This window comes from Apteryx rowi, unplaced genomic scaffold (genome assembly GCF_003343035.1).
Source record: "Apteryx rowi isolate R43461 unplaced genomic scaffold, aptRow1 scaffold_159, whole genome shotgun sequence".
NCBI lineage: Eukaryota > Metazoa > Chordata > Aves > Apterygiformes > Apterygidae > Apteryx > Apteryx rowi.
Window position 1 is genome coordinate 641957 of NW_020447852.1, and position 22025 is coordinate 663981.

The window sequence follows — 22025 nt, forward strand, 5'->3', positions numbered from 1 at the left end:
AAAGAAGGCATTCAGTAACTCTGCTTTCTCTGCATCCTTTGTCACCAGGGCACCCACCCCGTTCAGCAAAGGGCCCACATTTTCCCTAGTCTTCCTCTTGCTACTGATGTATTTGAAGAAGCCCTTCTTGCTGTCCTTGACATCTCTTGCCAGATTTAATTCCAAACAGGCCTTAGCCTTCCTCGTCACATCCCTGCATACTCTGACACTGTATTCCTCCCAAGTGGCCTGTCCCCCTTTCCACTTTCTGTATGCTTCCTTCTTCTGGTTGAGTTTTGCCAAGAGCTCCTTTCTCATCCATGCAAGTCTCCTACCTCTTTTGTTTGACTTCCTACTCATAGGGATGCACCTCTCTTGAGCCTGGAGGAGGTGATGTTTGAATATTAACCAGCTCTCTTGAACGCCCGCCCCTTCCTTCTAGGGCCCTAACCCATGGGATTCCTCCAAGTAGGTCCCTGAAGAGGCCAAAATTTGCTCTCCTAAACTCCAGGATTGCAATCCTGCTTAGTGCCCTGCCTCCTCCTCGCAGGATCCTGAACTCCACCATCTCATGGTCACTGCAGCCAAGGCTGCCCCCGACCTTCACATCTTCCACCAGTCCTTGTCTGTTAGTATGAGGTCCAGCAGCACACCTCTCCTCATTGGCTCCTCCACCACCTGTGTCAAGAAGTTGTCATCAATGCTCTGCAGGAACCTCCGGGACTGTTTGAGCCTAGCTATGTTGTCTCTCCAGGAGATATCAGGGTGGTTGAAGTCCCCCATGAGAACCAGGGCCTGTGATCGTGAGGCTACTTCCACTTTTCTGTAGAAGGCCTCATTGACTTCCTTTTCCTGATCAGGTGGCCTGTAGTAAGCACCCACAACAGTGTCACCCATGCTAGCATGCCCTTTAATCCTTACCCATAAGCTCTCGACTCGCTCTTCATCCACCCCTAGGCAGAGCTCAACACGTTCCAGTTGCTCTCTCACATAAAGAGCAGCTCCACCACCTCGCTTTCCTGGCCTGTCTTTCCTAAAAAGCACATAGCCATCCATGACAGCACTCCAGTCATGTGAGTTATCCCACCATGTCTCTGTAATTGCAACAAGATCATGGCCCTGCGACCGCACACAGATTTCTAGTTCTTCCTGTTTATTCCCCATGCTGCGTGCATTGGTGTACAGGCATTTCAGAGAGGTTATCAAGCATGCAGGTTTTCCAGGAGGGATACAAGAGGATTCTCCATAGCCACATCCCATGCGCACTTCCCTGGCTGCATTCACCTGCTGGAGGCGTCCCGACTTGAGCAGTCTTTTGCCAGCTACCCTGTCTCTATAACTCTCCCCTTCCCCCATCTTTCCTAGTTTAAAGCCCTCCTTACCAGGTTGGCCAACCTGTTGGCAAAGACACGCATGCCCCGCTTAGTGAGGTGGATCTCATCTCTCCCCATCAGCTGTTGATCTTCAAACAGGGTCCCATGGTCATAGAAACCAAAACACATTGCCAACACCAGCGGCGCAGCCAGTCATTAACTTGGAAAGTCCGTCTCCTCCTCCTCTCATCCATCCCCCTCACTGGCAGGATTGAGGAGAAGATGACCTGGRCTCCCASACCCTTGAVCACCATCCCCASARCTCTGAAATCCTGCTTGATGGTCTCCAGTTTGCCCTTGGTGTCATTAGCACCCACATGGAAGAGCAGCAGTGGGTAATAGTCCAAAGCGTGGACAAGCCTTGGTAGTCTTTCTATGACATCTCATATGCGAGCCCCTGGCAGGCAACAAACCTCCCTAGGCATGAGGTCAGGTTGGCAGGTAGGTGCCTCCGTCCCCTGCAGCAGAGAGTCCCCCACAACAATCATCCACCACTTCTTCCGGGTGTTCCCACAAGGCACAGGGTCTGTTGTCCCAGTTGCTTCCCTTGCAGCCATGCCCATCTCCTCCTCATCCTGGAGGGCACTAAACCTGTTCTTCAGCTGCAAGTCTTYGGGAGGAGTCGGAGCCTTTCTCCTCCTACGAGCAGCGACCAGCTTCCAGCCGCCTTCTACGGTGTCATGATGTACCGTTTCACACAGCACAGGGCCCTCCGGCAACTCCACTGCTGTGGGGGGGTTGGACTCCTGAAGCTGTACAGTCTCCGAGAATACCCTGTCTATCTCTTGCTCATCTTCTCGGATGCTGCGCAGCCTACTGACCTCCTCCTGTAACTCCCTTACCTGACGACACAGCTCGTCAACAGCAGCACACCTCCTGCAGGAGAGCTGGCTGCCAGCCCAGGCCTCCCGGAGAGGCCCCAAGCACTCCCTGCAGCCTGAGACCTGGAGAGCTGCATCTACCGTCAGAGGGTCGGTCTGGGTCCCAGCCTCTGACACAGCCAACACAGTGACTCCAATAGCTACTGGGGAATGTGCTCTGCAGCGTGCCATGACCATACTTGAGGAAGCATACACTACAGGGATCAGAAACAAAGGTGCCTTCATGCACCCTTCTGCACAAACTGCTGCATCTGTTCACTGCCTCTGGGAGCTGCACTCTGGGCCTGGCTTTTATATAGGCCTCTCCCTAGCACTGACTCACAGGGTGCTAGACCTGCCCTAATCAAGGGCCACCTGGATCAAAGGCCCCAACTCCCTCTGGTCAGGGGCAACCAAGAGAGCTTGTTAGCAGCAGCCACTCCTAGCAAGAGCTTCTCCCAGGAGAAGTCAAGGCCTCCTGCAGTTGTCCTTGCCTAGCTTCCCCTTTCCTGCTCGCAGCAATCACCTTCTAGTTCCTCAGGGGTCCTCAGAAAGCCCACAACTTCCAACAAGATCCTCTCTAGTCAGAGCCCAGACACTGTTGCACAAACTGCTGCGTCTGTTTGCTGCCTCTGTTAGCTGCTGTGATTTCCTGTTGTCTGTGCCTTTTGTTATGCCTCCTACCTGTCTTGTCTCTTTTTTCACCTAGGCAAATGAGATTCTAACCTAGTCTTGTCCACTTGCTCTAGTTACCTTCTACTCTCCTTCTCACGTGTATATCACCCTACTTTTCCCCTTAAATTTTCACTATGGCTTTTTTTTTTTTTTTTTTTACTAACAATAAAAGTAGCTTTGGTCTTTCCCTTCTTAAAAATACTCATCTACCAGAATATCTTCCTTCTCCAGTTAGCAACCAATTACCAACTTTTTCTTTCCTTTCAACTCTAATTGCATCTCTAACAGCACTGAATGTGTTGTTTATTGCCTATACACCAATGTCAGAGGTGCTGTCCTAGACCCTCTCTAAGCCAGCCTCTACATTTCTCATTCATCTGAAACCACTCTCACCAAACTCTCTAATGGTGGCAGGACAAAAGGAAAAGAAGGGAAAGGACATGTTGGCATACCTTGTAATTTGAAGTACCTATTTTATATTCTCCTGTTTTGGGAGCTGATTAAAAACTCACTGAAACTAATGAAGTCTTTCCAATAATGTCATGATCTTTAGACCAGGACTAGCAAAATAACACATTGTGTGAATTAGGGTTCAAGAAGGAATTCCAGTAGTTTTGTTCATACATGGCTCATTTCCTGTAGCTTTCACACTGTCCTTTCCACTCCACTGACCTCTGTCTGATCGTATACAATCTCCTTTATATTCACTCTTACAGGATAAGTAGTTGGATGTGCATAGAAGAATGTTCCATTTTCTGAAAGAATTTCTTGGATTCCCTGAAAAGATTAGTACAGAATTTTAATTAGGGGCATTGGCAGAGTTCCCAAATGCTGGTATATTAGGCCGTGGTTTTCATTTTCATCCCCCATTTTGGTTCCTCTACAAAGCATAGGATTTCAGTGGAAGTATGAGAATGATGACTACTGAATGATGCATGTTTTGTCCCTCCAGTTTTTGTCCCTCCCATTGATATGGATGAGTCATGATTAGCAGTGAAGTCCTGTCTTTTCCTACCAGAGACTGGTGATATTGACCAATGTGCTGAAGACAACTGTCCAAAAGATGTCAGCATCTGAAGTGACCAGTAAAGTTTCCACTAAAACTCTGGAAGGCATAGAGGATGCAAGTGTTATTAATTAAGTTCTAAGAACCTACAGTGCTGTGGGAACCTGGCATAAAATACACAAGCTGAACTTTGTTTGCAACTTCCTTCTATTTAGGGATTCATTAAAGGGCTGAAGCATTCGTAGTGATTTCAGGATCCAGTGCTAGAATAGCTAATTGCTGGCTTGCTCTTTTGTATACAGCGTAGCACATAAAAGGACTGTGATCAAAGAATGCAGGTGCTGTTGAGGGCAATGAGAATGCAAGTATGGTGATTGCTTGCCGGATACAATATATAACATTTCATTTAGCTGCACTTTGCTTTGGTCCATGATTGGATTTTGTAGGAATTGCTGAATGATTTTGACTGAAGTGACTTAAATACATTATTTAAGCAGAGCCAAAAGTTTATACCTCTTCTTTCATCTTCCTCCTGCTTTTTTTTCCCCCCTTCTAGCACCTGAGGGAAACATAACCACTGGTGCAAATCTAACTTAGACTAAGGCTTTAGTAAGTTAAGTTGGTTTCACCTTCCTTAGCATGCTAGAGGTGACTATCACAGTTCATTTCTCCTAGATCCTTGGTCTTGTAGTGGAGGAGAACCACGTTACACAGTACAGCTTTAAGTACCTTCGCAGTGAGAGTTTAAGAAACTATAAATAATTAATCTTATGACTGTATTTGCCATACCTAGATTTTCTTCAGTTCCTGCTGTAACTGTTCTCATCTTGTCAATTTTTTCTTGCTTTGTTAATGGAATGTTCTCACCAAATGTCAAGAGAAGTCTATGGTGAAGTATTCTTTTTAACAAGCATCCTATTTGATCACCCCCCCAAAACAGCAGGAGCCATATGAAACAAGTAGAGTTGTGGACCCTGTCTTGGAGAGTATGCATGAGTAATTAAATAATATGGCCTTCTGTCACCCCTTTTTGGAGGGAGGGGTTAAAAGCTGTATTTGCAGGCTGAGAGCAGGTGTCTGTGATGATCCTATGCCATGACAGGCATGCGGCACATTGCTGATGAAATGGCCACAGGAAGACAACATGGAACCCTCCCAGCATGATCAGAAGAAGCCTAATTAAGCTCTGTGGTTAATTTTAAAGTGAGTATATGTCTGTGCATGTTTTAGAAGAGCATTAAGAAAATTGAAAACATGGCTATATTGCATGGTCTTCCTGATTCCTTAAGCAAATTGTCTTGCTTGTTGCATGGTGACTCAGAAGTGAACACATGCAGCTTTAGGTAGATGGGATTTGGTAACTGATCCAATGTGGTTTTAGAGTTTGTCTGTTAGCTGTGGACACTTTTTTCTTTGACAGGAGGCAGCACTGAACCCTTGCACAGTTGTTTTAGTTATAATTATATGACTGAGAGCATAGACTATAAATTCCCTATGATCTTGTTAGAACTTTCATCAGAGAAGGTTAAAAAAAAAAAGGGCAAAACTCAGAGAAAAGATGAATTTTTGAATTTAAATGGTGAAAATAAAAATAYAGTAGTACTGATGACAACACAGTGCTATGCCTTGTGTTATTCCTCTAAGGAATTCCTCCCTGTGCTTTTCCTCTAAGGAACTTAAAATGCTCTTCTAATTTCTATGAAGCAACTTAAGAAATATTTTATATATGCATAACTGTGTCCATTGTAATAATGGTTAAGCAGAGAATTGAAAAGTGAAGCCACTGACTCTAACAATGCAGTGAGTCAGTGATGGAACTGGAAAGTTAAGACTAAAGTCTCCATGTACATCTTAATACACAATATGTGGTGAAAAACTGTAGCCTGGCTATACAGGGATTGATGGAGTGACAAAGAAAAGCCTGAGGCTTCATAGACACCTTTGTTTTTTTCCATATAAGAATTTGTTCTTTTTTTTCTTGTATTTTTTTAACTCAAAACAGGCTAGGTCCTTCTCAAACACGAAAGAAGGCTGCATCTGTCCTGGGAAATTCATTAGCCAAATTAGACATAAAATAATGAGGGGCTGAGAAGAAGGTAATAAGAGGTAGGAGTGGTGAGGGGAACATGGACAAGAATAGCTAGAGACAGTTTTCTGCCAGTGTAGCTGATTGAAACAATGGTACAGTGCCTCGACTGATGTAGAGCTAATTAAAACTCCATAGGACAAAATACTTCTAAATATACTACAGGGAACAATCTTTCTATGGTAAATCCATCCCTGATGAAATTCCACTGACTTCAATAGGTTTTCATCAGGGATGAATTTGGCCTGATGATAACCTAATAATTCTTTTCTGTCTCTAATTTCTAAGAACCTATTGTCAGAAGTATAGCAAGGAACTTCGGTCTGGCTTTCGAAAGTGCTGAACACCCAAAACTCCTGCTGAGGTCTCCAGGAATTACAGGTACTCAGTGCCACTGCAAATCAAAGCTGAATGAACTGTGTCATGTTTTGCTGGGAGTTTACTTTCTGTRCAGTGCCACCCCATCTGCAAAAAGACTCTAGCTTCATCTCCCAAACCTTTTGAGGCAGGAATTTTCTGTGCCTAGATACACCTCACACAGTGCAACAAAGAGCTTAGCAAAGGCCTCCAGACACTAATACAGTAAAATTAATTGGTAACAACAACAGTAAATAATATTAATAAATTCACAGTATCTGCATTTGTGAAGCAATGGGGAATATTACTTGGGCTGGTTATGTATAGATGGGCCTATTTTTCTTACCCAGTTTCCAGCTGATTGCCCATGATCTGATTTGTCAGATAAATCTTCTCCAATGTGTTCACGGTTTTTGTGAACTTACAAAATTTCTCTTTTTATGAATCTGTAAAAGCCATGTTTGGAGATGAGCAAAAATAAAAGTTAATGCATCTTATTATTGCCTGCAGCACAGAACGAGCAACTCTTCATTCTTCAAGGTCTACAGATTCATGTGCTTCTAATAAAATCTCTGTGTGCCCATTCAATTTACACTGGGAATTATAGTTGGTATCTGTGAGCTGACCAGGACTATCTTGTAAAACCATGTCAAACTTGTTTTGAAAGGTCCAGAACAAATACAAAATATGCTCTTTGGAATGTCTTCCCTTTTACTTCACTGTTATTTTAAAGTCTAGGGTTCTTTGGCTTCCAGTCTATGGAAGATGTACACCATATAGATAATGATAGTATTTTAATAACATGCTTCTCTCTAACACTCAGTTTCTTGGATTTATCTAAGAAAAAAAAAAAAAACAGCAGCCCAACAACAGAAAACCATAATGAGTTGTGCTCCAATTTTATTCTGAAGGCTCTCTCTTTGAGGGAAAGATTACTGGTTTATCTCTGTTACCTTAAAAACAGATCTGCTAGATGACTCAATGTTTGGTTTTCAAAAGGACAGCTCCCGGGGTCTTAAAGAAATACATAATGCAACAGGGAAGAAATATAATAGACTGGTTTGGTTAAAAGAAAAAAAGAGGGGAAAGCATAACATACAATATATTTGGTGTGAACTTTTTCCAGAAGACTGCTTGAGCCTCACAGTTCACTTACAACCAGAGTGCAGTGCTGCTGGGCAGCCTGCCAGTGCTTGTTATTGCAATAGTGTGTGAGCCAATTCCCTGGTGAAGAAAGAGAGACTTTTCTTTGCCTTTCATAGGTGTCCCACACTTTCCTCTCTGCTCTCTCTGACCACCCTCCAGCTCTTCTTCACATCAAGGTGCTTGGGCGCATGCTACACTGTGCAGATGTCATGCTAAGAGTTTCATATGTGGTACTTTCACAGTTGAAGAGGACTGACACAGGGCCTCACTGCAGTAGAGGTTTCAGATAAACAGCTCTGCCTGACAGCCTGATGGTAAGACACCTTGTGATATGCTTAATGAGGATAAGTAACACCTTCTCCTCACAACAGAAGTATCTGGAAAAGGAGGCATTCCTAGGAGTGGGTGCCATGATAAGTTGCATGTCTACACTGAATTTTGCAGCCAGATGTGAGCCAGCTCAAAAAAGCAGAATAGCCTGGTCTAATTATCATGCTGCACATGCTTGTGAGATTTTCCAGTGCCTCTGAGCACTGGTAGAGCTCATTCATGTCTGCAACACAGTGCACAGGAATAGAAGAGTTAAAGGCTCACAGACTGGCCCTGAACATATAGCAAACTGAGCATGGATGAAGGAGGCCTCCCACGTTCTTGTATCTATATTCTACCTGGAAATCCATCCAAGAACATTTCAAAATCAGCAAACATGGCATGGGGTTGTTTTTATTCCCCACACACACAAACACACACCTCCTCTTCATGCTGATATGTTGCCTCAATCCCTGAAACTGCAGCAGTCTCTGGGAAGCACTTACAGAGCCTCCACCAGAAGCATGCTGGGCTCCCAAATGTGATAAGAAGCTGATAGAAATGATCTGGGCATTAAAACAGCCTTAGTGGAAGAATGTTTAGTTAAATAGATACCATCTGTCCCTCAAAATGAGCACGTCCTTGTTCTGCCCTGGCCTGACCAGTATGAGTTGTTGCTCTTGTGGTGCCGTCCATGTGTGGACTGGTTGTTGTTCCCAGTACCTGGGGCAATTGTTTATGCAATGTGGACTTTATGAGAAATAGTCTCAGTTGCAGGATTTTTTATTTTTATTTTATTTTATTTTATTTTTTATTTTTTGTAAGGACAAGAGATCAGTAATGAAAACAACATTTTTGCCTAATACAGAAAAGTGCTGGACTGGAACTCTGCTGAACACTTGTATTAGCCTGTAGAGCACATATCTTTAGGGAAGCCAAAGAGGGAAGGAATCCTGGAGAGCTAAAAGCAGTGTATGAATTACCAAGAGATCTTTCATGTTAATAATGAACAGTGCCAATATTTTCCAGGGGACATGGCTGGTTAGCACACACCACTGGCTTTACAGTTTTTAAATGTATTTTCTTTACCTCCTCATGGACATAGGTAGTGGAACAGAGCTTAGAGAGACTGGCACTACACACACTTCTTTGAGTTACTATGCAGATACCTGGGAAAGGGGTTAAAGACAAGAATTAGAGGCAACTTGCTCTGAGAATGACTGAGCAAATTTTGAGACTTGCACTATTAGCCAGAGTATAGTCTTCCTGGAGCTGAATCCTGCACCATCCTAGGGCTCCAAGAACAGAAAAATTATCATACTTCCTTGAAGAGGGGCAGATGCTAAAACCTGCAGTGGAGTATTCACACCATCTAGCTAATCTAAGCAAATTCAAAACATCTAGTTACAGTGAATCTGAATATCTGCCTCTGTGAAATAGATAGGTCAGCTCCTAAGTGAGGTGCCTAACCTGGATACCTAAAGGTCAAGGTCAAAAATCAATACTCTATAATGGGGTAGTGGATGTCAGAGCCCTGAGTGCACTAATAGGCTTTACTGGCCCTGACCAGCTTTGCGTGGGTCCTCCACCTACATGACCTGCCCATGGGCTCAGGGTCCCATTTCAGCTCAGGCCCAGGCTTTTGGTCCCTGGCTGAGCTATGTTGTAAGTGTGCTTGTCTCTTGTCCTGTCTCTCGCCTTGCTTCCTGGATGGACCTTGGACCTACTCTTTAGGTGGCTTGTCTCATGGATAGACCTCTTAGATCTATGTGGTAGCTTTTCTCCAGCCCTGTCTCTGACCCCATCTCCTTTTGATCCTGACTGGAGACTCTAGATGGACCCTGGACTTGGTTTGTCACTTGCATTTGTCTGGGACTGTCAATGGACCCTGTTACTGGTACTCAACTCTGCCCGCCATCTTCAGATCTGGTGAGACTGTTCCCTGTCAGTGAGGGCATTGCCCCTGTAGTCATAGAGTAGTATCCTGTGAACTCTAGAGGGCAGTCACACAACGTATAGAGGTATTATCTTTTTGTTTATAAGGCAATGCACATGAATGGTTAGTTGGTGACAGGGGCTGGTAAGTCCAAAAGCCTTGAGGTGGGCAGCAGAATTGTCTCTTCTCTCCTCAGTTGTAGCAGCTGCAATGTACAACAGCTGCTTCACGGCAGGGCAAAGGCTTCTCACCATTTCATTACAGTGTGTGTCAGTTATCAACAGAGGAAGATGAGGGTGGACTATTTGCCTGTATAATGAAATAGATGTTCTTCATTTCCTGTGCAGTTACTGTTATATTTGATCTAGCTGAGGGAGTGGGAGGGTGCAGTGACTTAAGTGCTCTGAAGGTTTGGACCAGCAGCAAATGAACAAAAGTGTCCTTGAATGTAGACCTATACCAGGAGAGTGATGTTTACACAGCACTTACAGAGGGCAGTCCTTATAGTTAAAATCTCACATGGTATCTCACTGGAATGTGGGCCACTTTTCACATCACAGCTGCTGTGGGGATCAGCAGTTGCATTTCTCAGACTGAATGATTTGAGCTGTTTGTCTAGTTCATCTGCAATGGAGTTTGGGCTTTAATTGCCTGAATAAGCTGTGAAGCAGGGCAGCTGGCATAAGAAACTGAGATATCAGGGAAGGACATGGTTTCTCTCATGCCTCAGCATCTGCAGAGGAAAGGAGGTCCCATGGACTCCCAAGAAGCTGTTGACACGGCAGGGATTATGAAGGCTTTTGCTATTTTCCTTGAAGAGCTATAACTTTTGTGTGGTTTGAGAGTGAGGTTGCTATGCAAACCTGTGTTTCTTTCTCTTCTCATTACTTTCAGTTCTAAAGCAAATCTATCATCCTGAGGGTGTGTGCTTTTGAAGGAGATGTTGAGGCCTGAGTGGTCTCGGCAGCATTTGTAAGGCTGGAGCAGCAGAATTGCAGAGGCCCACACTCGAGGAGGAGCAGCCAGAAAAGGGATCTTCACATGCAAGTGTACCCTGTAGTCCCAGAGTCAGAAAAACTTCCAGGGTCTGACCCAGACCCAGCTGGCTTGGGAACGCGTGGGATTCCCATCCAGGCCAATTGCAACAGACAAGGGAGACTCTGTTGAGTCTRCAGTACATGTACAAGCTGTGGAGGTTAGAAATGTGTATTACAGAACAACGTGATTTGGAAGTATGTCCCAAGAAGCAAAGCTTATTCTTGTACTTCTGAATCAGGAGTTTCTGGTTTAAGCAACATAACAAGAAAGTTCAGAAGTCTAGTTGCTGGGAATTTTTTTGTTTGTTTTGATTTCTACCCCACCCCTCTTCCAGGATAGAGAATGGCATGTGAGTCTCTGCTTGCAAACAACTTGAAACAAAATGGCCACTGGTTTGTGCAGAGGGGCACAATGGTTAGGTATGTGAATCTGTGAAAGGCGTTTCAGTTCAGTGGCTACCTACATCGCCAGGAAGCAGTAAAAGCCCAGAAAGGCTCTTAGGAGGAGAGATGCCTGTGGAAATGATACCACTTTGATCAGTTTGAGTGACTAGGTAAAGAAAAATGAAAATGCTAGTAGAGTGAAAGTTCTACCATGCCAGTAAATTCTTGTAGGTAGGAGAAATAATTTTATTAGTAGGTAGAAGGATCTTAATGAGGAAGGTGTATTTTGCAGAGATGGGTTTTCTATTGATACTGAGAGTAAGGTGAAAGGACTTGACTGTAAATCTCCATTTTTGATTCTGAAAGTAATAGAATAAGATGAGGTATAAAGTCCAGACCTAAATGGAAGGAACTGAAGAAATGCAATCTTTTTTGTTGCTCAGCATGGTTTGAGACTTTTCTTTTCCTCTTAAGACATTGCTCTTCACTATATGTGAAATACTTTGCTTCATATTTAATAATATGGAATTATTAAATATTAGTACATGCAGACCAGTACTAACAGGTTGTGCTTTATAAAGAACACATATAGCAGTGATGTTATTCAGAACAGTACTTGCTACGCCAACTTTTGATTAAAACTCAAAAGCACAGCTCTCAGAGGGGAGCTGAAGCCTGCCAGCAAGTTGACTGTTTGTACATGAAACTGTTCAAATGCTCATGACTGTAATGGGAGGGCAGCTGGACAAGACATAAAATTCAGTTCTGTTATTTGAAATTTTCAGGATTGGTCCCTAGTAAGTCCCTAGTAAGCACACTTCTTCCTGTTGTGGAAGGGTGAAATGAAACTTCTCTTTGATGGATGTTTCAGCTCACTGGTTAGAAGGGCTGATCCTAGGACCAGTCTATTTTCATTGCATATGTTACGCAGATCTCCTTAAAAAGGAATCTTGTGCCTTAGCCAGGAAGATAAATAATGAAAAAACATCTGCTATTTAAGCTCTGGACTGACCTATAAATCTTAATGACGAATGCAATCCCAGAAGCAGAAATCATCTGCAGATTGCAAAATTCTCTCATTCTCTCTTTTTGGTTTTCCTGTTATTCCTTTTTTAACAATTTTGTTTTTGTTCCTTTGATTCCTGGTAATTTGGGAACCCAAGGGTTTTTTTCTTCCTTTTTTTTTTTCCTCACTTATTCATTATAACTGATAGGAGCTGCTGAGAGGAGGGCATGGCAACCATAATAACACAAGAGGGATGGAACAGTCAGCCCCTACAAGGAGTTGACAGGCAGAGAATAATGACAGAGTAGAGGACAGATACTAATAGTTACAGAACTAACAGTTTGGATGATTTGCTCTTGAGAAGCTCTGGAGGGTGGGATGCTTCTTTGCCTGTTTATTTCAACCTCACATGCTGAAGCAATGAGTTTGCTTAGCCCCTTTAATCCTTTGCTGCATTTTATCCTACTGGAGGATGGGAATCTGCTTCTCTCTTCAGTGTTTCTCTGTGGACTGCCTCCCAAAGACGAGATCACTGTTAAGAGTTACAAGAGGTTTCCCTCTCCTTTTCCCTCTAGAGCTGCTATARAAGTGGCCCCTCAAACATCTAAAACAACTGTATCTGTGATGACTGAAGAGTTAAAGAGACTAGAATCAAAATGCCATGGAGAATGTCAGGTTCAGAATTCAGAAAAGGACCTTAGTGTGGGGCATGACTCACCTGCAGCACGAGCGAAGATAAGAAAATGCTCTTCTTGAGTTTGCCTGAGGTGCTGAACAGAACTGGAGGGCCCTCTCACACAGCACATCATTCTGTTATGTGCTTGTGCATTGCAAGATCAGGCCAATTGAACTGTACATTTCATGTTGCTTTAATCTAAACACTGGAAGAGGCATTGTTGGGGTAAAAGTCTCAGGAGATTGTGAGCAGCATATGGACTATCCCCCTTGCAGGTGTGCAGAGATGAAGTAAGTCTTCTCTTGAAGCTGTTAAGGGATCCTTGCATCCCATAAGTCCATATTCTTGGCGTGTGGCTTCACAGACAGATCGGTGGGTAAGATGTCTATGGAAATCATTCACCTACCTTTCCCAGACTGGGCCAGGATGGACAAGTAGGTTGGGCTGGAAACTTGACCACCTTCAGGGAGTGGTGCTCCCAGGGAAGAAATTGTCCCATTCTGAACTATGTTAGAGAGACAAGACTGTGGTGCTGGAATGGCTGGGCTGGTACTTTTCAGGCATACATGCAGACTAAAAATAAGATAGTGTTTTATGGTTTAAACAGCAATTCAGGGAGCGATAGCTAAAATTAAACACATAGTGATACTCTGTTTCGTTTTCTGTGTCCTGAATACCATCTGCTTGAAAATCAGGTGCATCCAGTGTTATTCTGAAGGGCTCTCCTTATTAGATGAGGTTTTCTTAAAGTGGAGCAAAGAATTTTGTCTAAAAGTGGAAATGAATAGGAGTGTGATAAGTAAATGCAGAAGAGACTGCAAACTGATCAGTGGTTAGAAGAGGGTGAACAGGTTTGACTGACATCTGGAGTAAAGCAGTGCTGTGCTCTTTCAATTACAGGTTTAAGACTGCCACAATTGACAGATTAAAGGTGTTCACCCTAATCCAAAATTATACTTTCCCAGTCAAATTGACCATTGTGTCAGCTTCAATTTGTTCAGATACGTCACCCACAGTGACTGATTGGACTGATTCACTTGCACACTCTTTGACAACATCCCTGTTTTGTGTTCACTCCTTACTCTTGCTGTTTCCCTTGTCAGACAGATACTCTAGAGGCATTTCCTTTATCTCCCATGTAGCTGTACCTCAGAAATGTAGTGGACTGGAAAGAAAAATCCTCAGGCCAATTATTCTGACATAAACTCCACTTATCAAAAAGTACTAGAATATGAAGCGTAAGTTAAAATAGCTCAAAAATAGGATGCATGCATACACACACATATACACCCCAGGCAGACACCTTATACTGTGCTGAGTCTCTGCTGTGACTGAGAATGGATGAGACCCTTTAAATAAGAAACAACCCAAACATTGCCTCAAAATCCAGACTGAAACAGTCTCTCTTGGAAAGGAAGTGCTTTATTTTAAAGCAAAAACAACAAATTGTTTGCACAGTTTTGCCATGCATTGTTTCTGTTAGAAGCAGAAGCAGCAAAGTGCTTGGAGAACCATTAACCCTGTCTTTTTTTTTTTTTTGACTCTTTGAAAAAGGAACCAAAGTAAATGATGTTCTGGGAACCATGCTCGTTCTGATGCTGTTTGGGTGAGCAGACAGGCAAGAAAGGGCTTGGGAAAGAAGAGAAAAACTGAATTTCTTTTGCACAAACTAAAGGAAGTGGAGGTATTTGTCTCATAAACATAAACAGATGAAGGGGCATTCAGGTTAGGGGGTTTCAACTCTAGACAAAAGTCATCATCAGGTGTGTTCTCCCTTTTGAGCCAGACTCAAAGCATGTCACATCCCTCCAAACAAGGTTCCCATGGGGAGTTTTCAGAGACTGGAGAGCCCTCAGTGTGTACCATGAAACAAACCTGTCTCAAGAGTACTGCCAGTCCTGCAGGGAGCAACATGTTAACAGCAAGCAGGGATGGCAGGTTGCAGCCTTACAGGCTCCAAACCTGCAGCAGTTCCAGCAGAGTGGTCAAATTCAAGAAAATGCAAAAGGAATGAATTTGCTTGATCTCATCTCCCTTGAGCTTCGTGTAGAAAAATAAACACTTCTCAGCTCTACATACTGGCAGTACATGGTGGTGTGACTGACACTCAAGCCCAAGTACGATCCTTGCAGAAACGTCACTTAAATCTTATATCAAGGTGATGTAGATGCATGTATAATTAACTTCATTTTCCTCGCAGATTCTTTTGCATCTCTGCTAGTGTGGGGGGGGTCTTTGTGTCATTTTACACTTTGAAGTTATCCATGGACATAAAAATGAAATATTTTTGGTCAGATTACAAGTACATTAAAATGTCCAGTATTATCTATCTCTGTAATCCATCTGTCACAGTTTCACACACAGCCATTAGTGGAGTTTCCAGGCACTGTAATACATAACATTTAAAAGAGATATTACAGCCAGAACAAACATTACTTGCATATCCACCAAAAATGTTTTTGGGCTGATTTTGCATCCACTGAAACTGAAGGAAGTTTTTTCCATTGCTAGCAATAGCAGTGTTGAGTGGGGCGCAAGAGCAGGTTCTGTGTAGCTTGCAGGACGGTGGTGTGCTAGCAGAGGCTTATACAGCAGGACGTTAAAGGCTGAGTATGGTACCGCTTGTTGTTAGTGCTAGAAAAACCTTCGCTTTACATTCTGGAGACTCCCATAGTTAAAATACTTTTATTCTACAGGGGATTTTCAGAATGTTTATCATTCTGTCGACATTTTGCCCTGAAATATTATATATCCCTTCAAAGACACAGACTGGAGTTGCTGGATTTTGTTTTGTACTTAAATTTTGAATTACAGAGAATGGGGAAAAATGCACTCTTTCTGCTATGGTTTTTAAGCAACTCTAACACCTTGGAGGATTGGTGTAGATGTTTGAACTTTGGTACATGCATTATCCCCAGCACAGCTGTGCCTTTGGGTTGTCTGAGTAGTTAAAGTTATCAAGAGAGTTATGAAATGTGAAACATAAGAGCACAGCAGTGCCTAGTACTATCTATTTATCTGACACGTTCATTTGCCTGTATAAGGTTTAAAGCACATGCTTCATAGACATCCCTCAGTGTTTGTGTACAACAGCAGATTTTTTTTAATTCTTGACTTTCCAGCTTTCTAGTCATGGCTCATGTTCCTAGGAGGTAAGGCAGGAACCATTCCTTCCATTTACAGCCTTTTGGGTGTGTTTGCAGCCCTCATGTAGAAGCAGGCTGCGTGGAAGCTTGTCATTAAGGTACATGTTCTCGTGGGATGCAGTCCATGAGCAGAAGTCTTGGAGCAGTCAGGATCTTTGTATGTTTGTACACTGTAATATCAGAAGGTACCACTGGAACCATTCATATGACCCAAAGCCCAGTTCTACTGGAGATGAGCTGTAGCTCCCACCTTAATCTGCAAGTGAGAGATTTTATAAGCTACTAAACCATGCAAGGCAAGAAAGCAGAAGCAAAGAGGGACCACAGAGGTGAGCTTGTTGAGTCAATACCAGTTAGTAAGAGTTTGAAGCAGAGAGGTAAAATCATCAGAGATTCAGTGGGAAAAAAGCAGAAAACCATCACTGACTTGACAAGATCTGAAAACCCAGAAGCAGAAAGGAGGAATATAGTGTATCAACAGAACTGAGGATCAACCTTTTCCAAGTAGAAACAGAGGCTGATACATCTTTTCTTGACTGACAGCATCTTGGCCAGCAGAGACTCGTTAGGTGACTGCCCCATGGATACTGAGCATATTAATGCTTAGCTTAATAATGTTTGTCCTGACATACTGCTACGTATTAGCAATAAATAAGACTGTTGTTATGTACATACAATCTGGCTTTTGGGCCTCTAAAGCAGCAAAAGATGCCCAAAGCTTTGAGGGTTACATTTAGCATGACTTCCTGAATTGTGCAGACTGCAGGACTGCCCTGAATTAATTTCTCTTTGAATTAGAGTGTATCTGTTTGAAAAACATCCTGTCTTGACTAAAAAGTTTTCCAGTGATGTATACTCTATATAGCCCTTGGGAAATAATTCCACTAGTTAATTATCCTGAATGTTAAAAAATTTGCATGTCAGTTTTACTCTGAATTTGACTGGTTTCAACTTCCAGCCACAGAATCTTGTTATATATCTGGTAAACTGAACAGCTCACTCTTTATCAGATTCTGCTACCTGTCTTGATGGTGACTGAGTCAGTCTTTAGCCTTCTCCTTGACAAGCTAACCCCACCAAGCTGCTTGACCCTTTCACCTTCAGGCCTGTCTGTGCCTTAGTCATGTGTCCCAAGCCCATCATTCCCATGGCCAGCTCTTTTCTGCATACTCTCCAGTTCTTCAGCATTTAGAAATAGGCATGGTTCTGCACAGATCACATCACTGCCAAATCATAGGAGAAGCATGAGCCGAAGGAGAAACAATATTTCCTGTGACTACATCTGAGCATTTCAATGGCTAGCACATCACCCTGGGAATTCAGGCCCAGCAAGCCACCTACCACATCACCTACTGCATCTTTGGACACTGATTGCTGGGGCAAACTTTGCACCCCTTCAGTGTGAAGAATTCTCTGTTGGTAAGATACAGGCCTATATCAGCAGGCACGTCATTTGCTTGTGCCTAATTTAGCAAGTGCTCCAGACTGCTCTTGCCTCAGCAATTTGTAATCTTTATCACTCCCACTGACTCTTTTTGTCAGAGTAGACTTAGTCTGTAACACAGTTATGTTTCCACCCATGTCATTGATAGAGGTGTTTGATAGCAGAGAGCCAAGAACTAATTTGTAGGGGAGATACTCAAACCTCACCTCCTTGACTGATGTTGCTCTGCTTCAATTCTTCCTGGAGTGAGTCTTGTAGCAGGCAGTGTTTTGGTTACCTGGTTTTTATACTGCAGAGAGAAGTACATCACTTGACACCTTGTCCAGGAAATATGGAACCATGTCAGTGCCCAGATAGGATTGTTCAAGCAGTGCAATGCACTGAATTGTAAACCAGGTGAGGTCCTGCCCACCTACCTAGTACTTGGGATCAACATGCAAAGTAGATCTGCATTTTCTTGCCTCTTTGATACGGCTGCTTTAACCCTTATATTTTAATAGGGCCAAGAATTACTCTCTGGAGACTGGCACTCATAATTTATCACCCCAGTGACTCCTGCTGTTCTGATGTTTGCCGGTGCAAACAGACTCACTTCAAGATGGCCTGCTTATATGCATGGGGCAAATGGCGATTTTAAGTTTTATGTTTCCTGACTTCCCACTGCTTCTTCTTGCAATATCTGTGTTGTTATGATATCTGTTTTAAAACCAGAATAACATACAAATGTGAAAATAATTCATATAAACCAGCATGCAATATAGCAGTCAATGAAGGAAAGTGCAGGGGATTAAATATGTATTATACAGGGAATACATTGTATTAACTAAATACAAACATGCATTTTCTTGGGGTTTTTTTGTCTTTTGGAAAGAGAACGAATGGGACAAATCAACAGAACAGGGATACCCCTGGTGAAACTTCACTGAAGTCAGTAGAGTTACACCAGGGATACATTTGGCTGATTCTTCTGCTAATGGCTATATGAAAGCCTTAACACAGAATTTCTGCATGTGTGAAGTGTATGCCAAGATAAACGCAATGTGCTAAATGGAACCTTCTGATTTATTTAAATAAAATATATGTTACAAAAAACAGTGGATAATTGGAGTGGAATGGATCCAGACTGGAATCGTCTGTTTCATGTCTCCAGAGTGTCTGAGGGAGGAGCAGTAAGGAGGATCTTACTTGTATACCTAAGCAATGTAGGACATGCAGATAGCAGATAGTTTCTTCAAACTGCTATAATCCACCCAGGGACTCACTCAAAGCTCTTTAGAAGACAAAGGTTGTAATCAGATGTAAAATAGCAGTTTGGGCTGCAGCTGATATGGAGTGAGAGACTACCAAATCCAGCCTGCTCTCAGTTGTTTGTCACTTATCTCCCTTGCTCTCCCCTTCCAGGATCTCCCAGATCTGCCAGCATCATTGTCACTCCCCAACTGGCCAAAACAATCTAAGGTTAAAAAAAATCCCATGAAAATTGTTGAAGCTAAACAAGCTTGTTTTGCCTGAACCGAGTTGGAGTACACATGCCTGGAGATGTGTTGGAGGTGGTAGCCACCAGTCACGACAAACACCTGGGGCTGGGCTAAAAGAGGCAATATTTCAGTGTGGATGACCAGCAGCCTGAACAGTATATCTGACCGTGGTTTAATTTCAGTGTTTCAACACCATGGACCTTCTCCTTACGACCCTTAACCACCTGCTTAACCAAGAGCCTTCCACTGGCTACCTCTCTGCTTGTGCTGACCTGCAAAACAATTTCAGCCATGTTACTGCTGAGCTGCTTAGAGGTCTACCTCATATCAAAGGTCTGGTGGGTTTCTCAAGCTCTGGGTTCCTCTGCTTTGGTATGCCCAAATGAACAGGTGCTCCGAGAGCATACCTAACTCACACTTGAGGGCTAGCAAGAGGGGGGATGTCTGTGTATCCAATAACTTGAGATGTGAGACACCTAGTTCTGAAGGAATGCTAAAAGGAAATCTAGTGATCCTACGTGCATTATTGAAAATGGTGCAAAGATGCTTCCTCAACGCATGAAGCTCTTCTACTTAGCATGAAATAATTATGCAAATGCCTCTAGGGTGAGGTCAGAGTAATCTCTGCATATTAACAGTACATCAGATATTTGACTGTCTACAGCTCCCACAGAGGAGCATAATAGGATGCAAAGTCCTCAGCAAGGTTCTCAGCCTAGATGGGTCACAGTTAGGGATAAAAGGGCAATTTTGTGTTCACATGTGTACTCACTGCTGGTGGCACAAATTATTTTGATTTTCAGGTATTGTCAATGGTAGGGAGCAACCACCAGGAGGAGAGTGAGAAACCTCACATGCCAGATAGAAGCTAAAGCATTCCAGGAAATTCCATCAGATCCCTGGACGCAAGTTGTCTCACATGTTGAGAAATGTGATGCTGCAGCGTATTTATCAACGGAGGAGTTATCTTCGTTATGCGAGTATTGCAGTATCTCTGTGTTTGTTGAAAGTAGCAGCGTTAGGAAAGCAAGATGGAGTGACAGTGCTTGCATAAACATATTGGGATGGAAAAAGATTAAAATACAGACTTTAGGAAGAATTAAAGATGAGATTTTTCAAAACTAATTTCAGAAAGTTAATACTCAGTTCTCATTCATTTCTAATGGGAAAAGGTATCCAAACTGGACACCTTTGAAAATGCCTCCCTTTTTTCAAAGAAACTTAAATTCATTTTAATTGGTTTATAGTCTTCAGCTGTTTAAGCACTTTAGAAAATGTCACCATGAGTCAACAAAGATCCATTACATCAGTGTATTTAACATTAGCATCCCAGCATGAAAACAAATTCCTAGAGGTTTAGTATATGGCTTCTAAAATAAGGTATCTCCTATTAGACTGTTATATGAAAAATAGTAGGTAACTTAGTGCAGTCAAATCCAAGTGCCTTGGAAGAGAGTAAATAGTCTAACTTTGTCATCCTAAAGTTTCAAGTTTGAATATTAAAGCGTTAAATCATAACATTCTTTCACAGCCTGATCCGTTGTCCACAGAAGTCAGAGAGAAACTTTCTGATGACTCTTACAGGTCTTGATTCAGGCCTTTTGTATAGCCTTTTCCAACTTATTTAATGTCTGACCTCATACAGTCCTGTTCCTGTAACAAAACTCCTAGGGAATCTCATTCTATGCAGTACTTGACTTCTGCCTGATTTCTTGGCTGCAGTAAGGTCATTTGCTAGCACTGTTGAACTCAGACCAAAGCCTAAAGATTGGTGAATAAGCAGCTTCTGCAAATGTATAGAAATGTCTAGACAATAAGGTTCTGTAGTGTAGAGGGTTCATTTTTTTTTTGGCTAAAACTAAGCATCTCTGGTGAAGGGATGAGAACTCTCAGTTTCAGTTGTGGTTTGTGAGATACAAGGGTTCTGCACATCTTAAAAGACTAAATAAGCCTAGTGCAGAATCAGGCTCTGTAATAATTTCTGTTGTTGGGTACCCATCCTGCAACCACACTCATCCACTGGAAGTGACAACTTTGCAGTCCAGCAGTTAATGTGCTGGACTGGGCCCATGGAGCTGTATACTTGGTCTTGCTCCTGGCCTGCAAACCACATTGCATGAATTACTACAACTCTGCCAGCCTAGATTTCCCTCTGTTTAGAAGGAAGAGAAGGACAATTTCTTCATAAAACTCTTTAGTAGGTGCTTGTTTTGTTTGATTAGGACCAGCTTGCTTATTATTACTTAGACAGCAAGAAAATTCAAACGAGAGAATTTTTAAGACAGTGCCATTAATTTGTTTATGGCATATTTTGCATTGGTAGTGTAACAAACTGAAAACCACAGTTCTCTTTGAACCTCACTCTCTTCCTGTACACAGAGATTTTCAATTTCACAGTGCACCACTGATTCTGGAGCGGGGGCAAGAGAGGAGAAGGGAAGTGATGATTTTGGCAGTGACACCGTTATGATTTGCTAAAATAGCAGCTCGGCAAATCTAGTTTCTCAAAAATCTCATGTTTTGTTAATTACTGACAGCTTTGTTTTTAACTGAACATGAAACAACGTGGAGAAATGGGCAAGCATGGCCCCTGACTCACCACTGCCCAGCTGAGCTCGGCAGGTGGGAGCAATCTGTCTCCGAGAAGGGGCCCGAGCACCAATCATGGCCCCAGTTTTGCGTCACAAGGCTCAGCAGATAGATGCAGAGGGAGAGGTCCTGGGACCTAGCGCTGAGATGGCCAAAAGGGGCTCTTTCCACCCTCTCCTTGTTGGGCTAGCAGGTGCTTTGAAATCTTGCCAAAAAGGAAAGTGAAGCAGGCTGCTCAGCCCCCAAGGGTTTCCTGGTGAGGTACCCCTTTCCCAAGCCATGTTTTGATATGGGCAAAGACGAGGAGCTGTTGACCTCAGTTCTGTCCCATGTAGAGAATTGGGAAGAGGAGGAAATTAGCTGCTTTAGACAACCAGTGGCTTGAAGCATCCCTGTAGGGGCCAGGGTATTTACAAGGGAATACATCTTCAGGGGCAGGTGCAGCCAGCTCATTTTGCCCATGCTTACTTCAGACTGCGGACCACGTGTCTCATGCAAAGCATCAAAGAAGGAAAAACATGTCTGAAGTAAGCATGAG

The 22025-nt window shown here is 43.0% G+C and overlaps 1 long non-coding RNA gene across 2 annotated transcripts in view; it reads left to right on the forward strand.

The window, feature by feature from the left end:
- LOC112962933 overlaps positions 1–6954 on the forward strand; it is a 17474-nt gene extending 10520 nt beyond the window's left edge. For both annotated transcript variants that reach the window (XR_003252458.1, XR_003252457.1), the window contains exons 3-5: positions 4996–5096; positions 6268–6360; positions 6847–6954. This is a non-coding gene — a long non-coding RNA (uncharacterized LOC112962933). The remainder of the gene's footprint in view (positions 1–4995; positions 5097–6267; positions 6361–6846) is intronic.
- The last annotated feature ends 15071 nt before the right edge of the window (positions 6955–22025 follow it).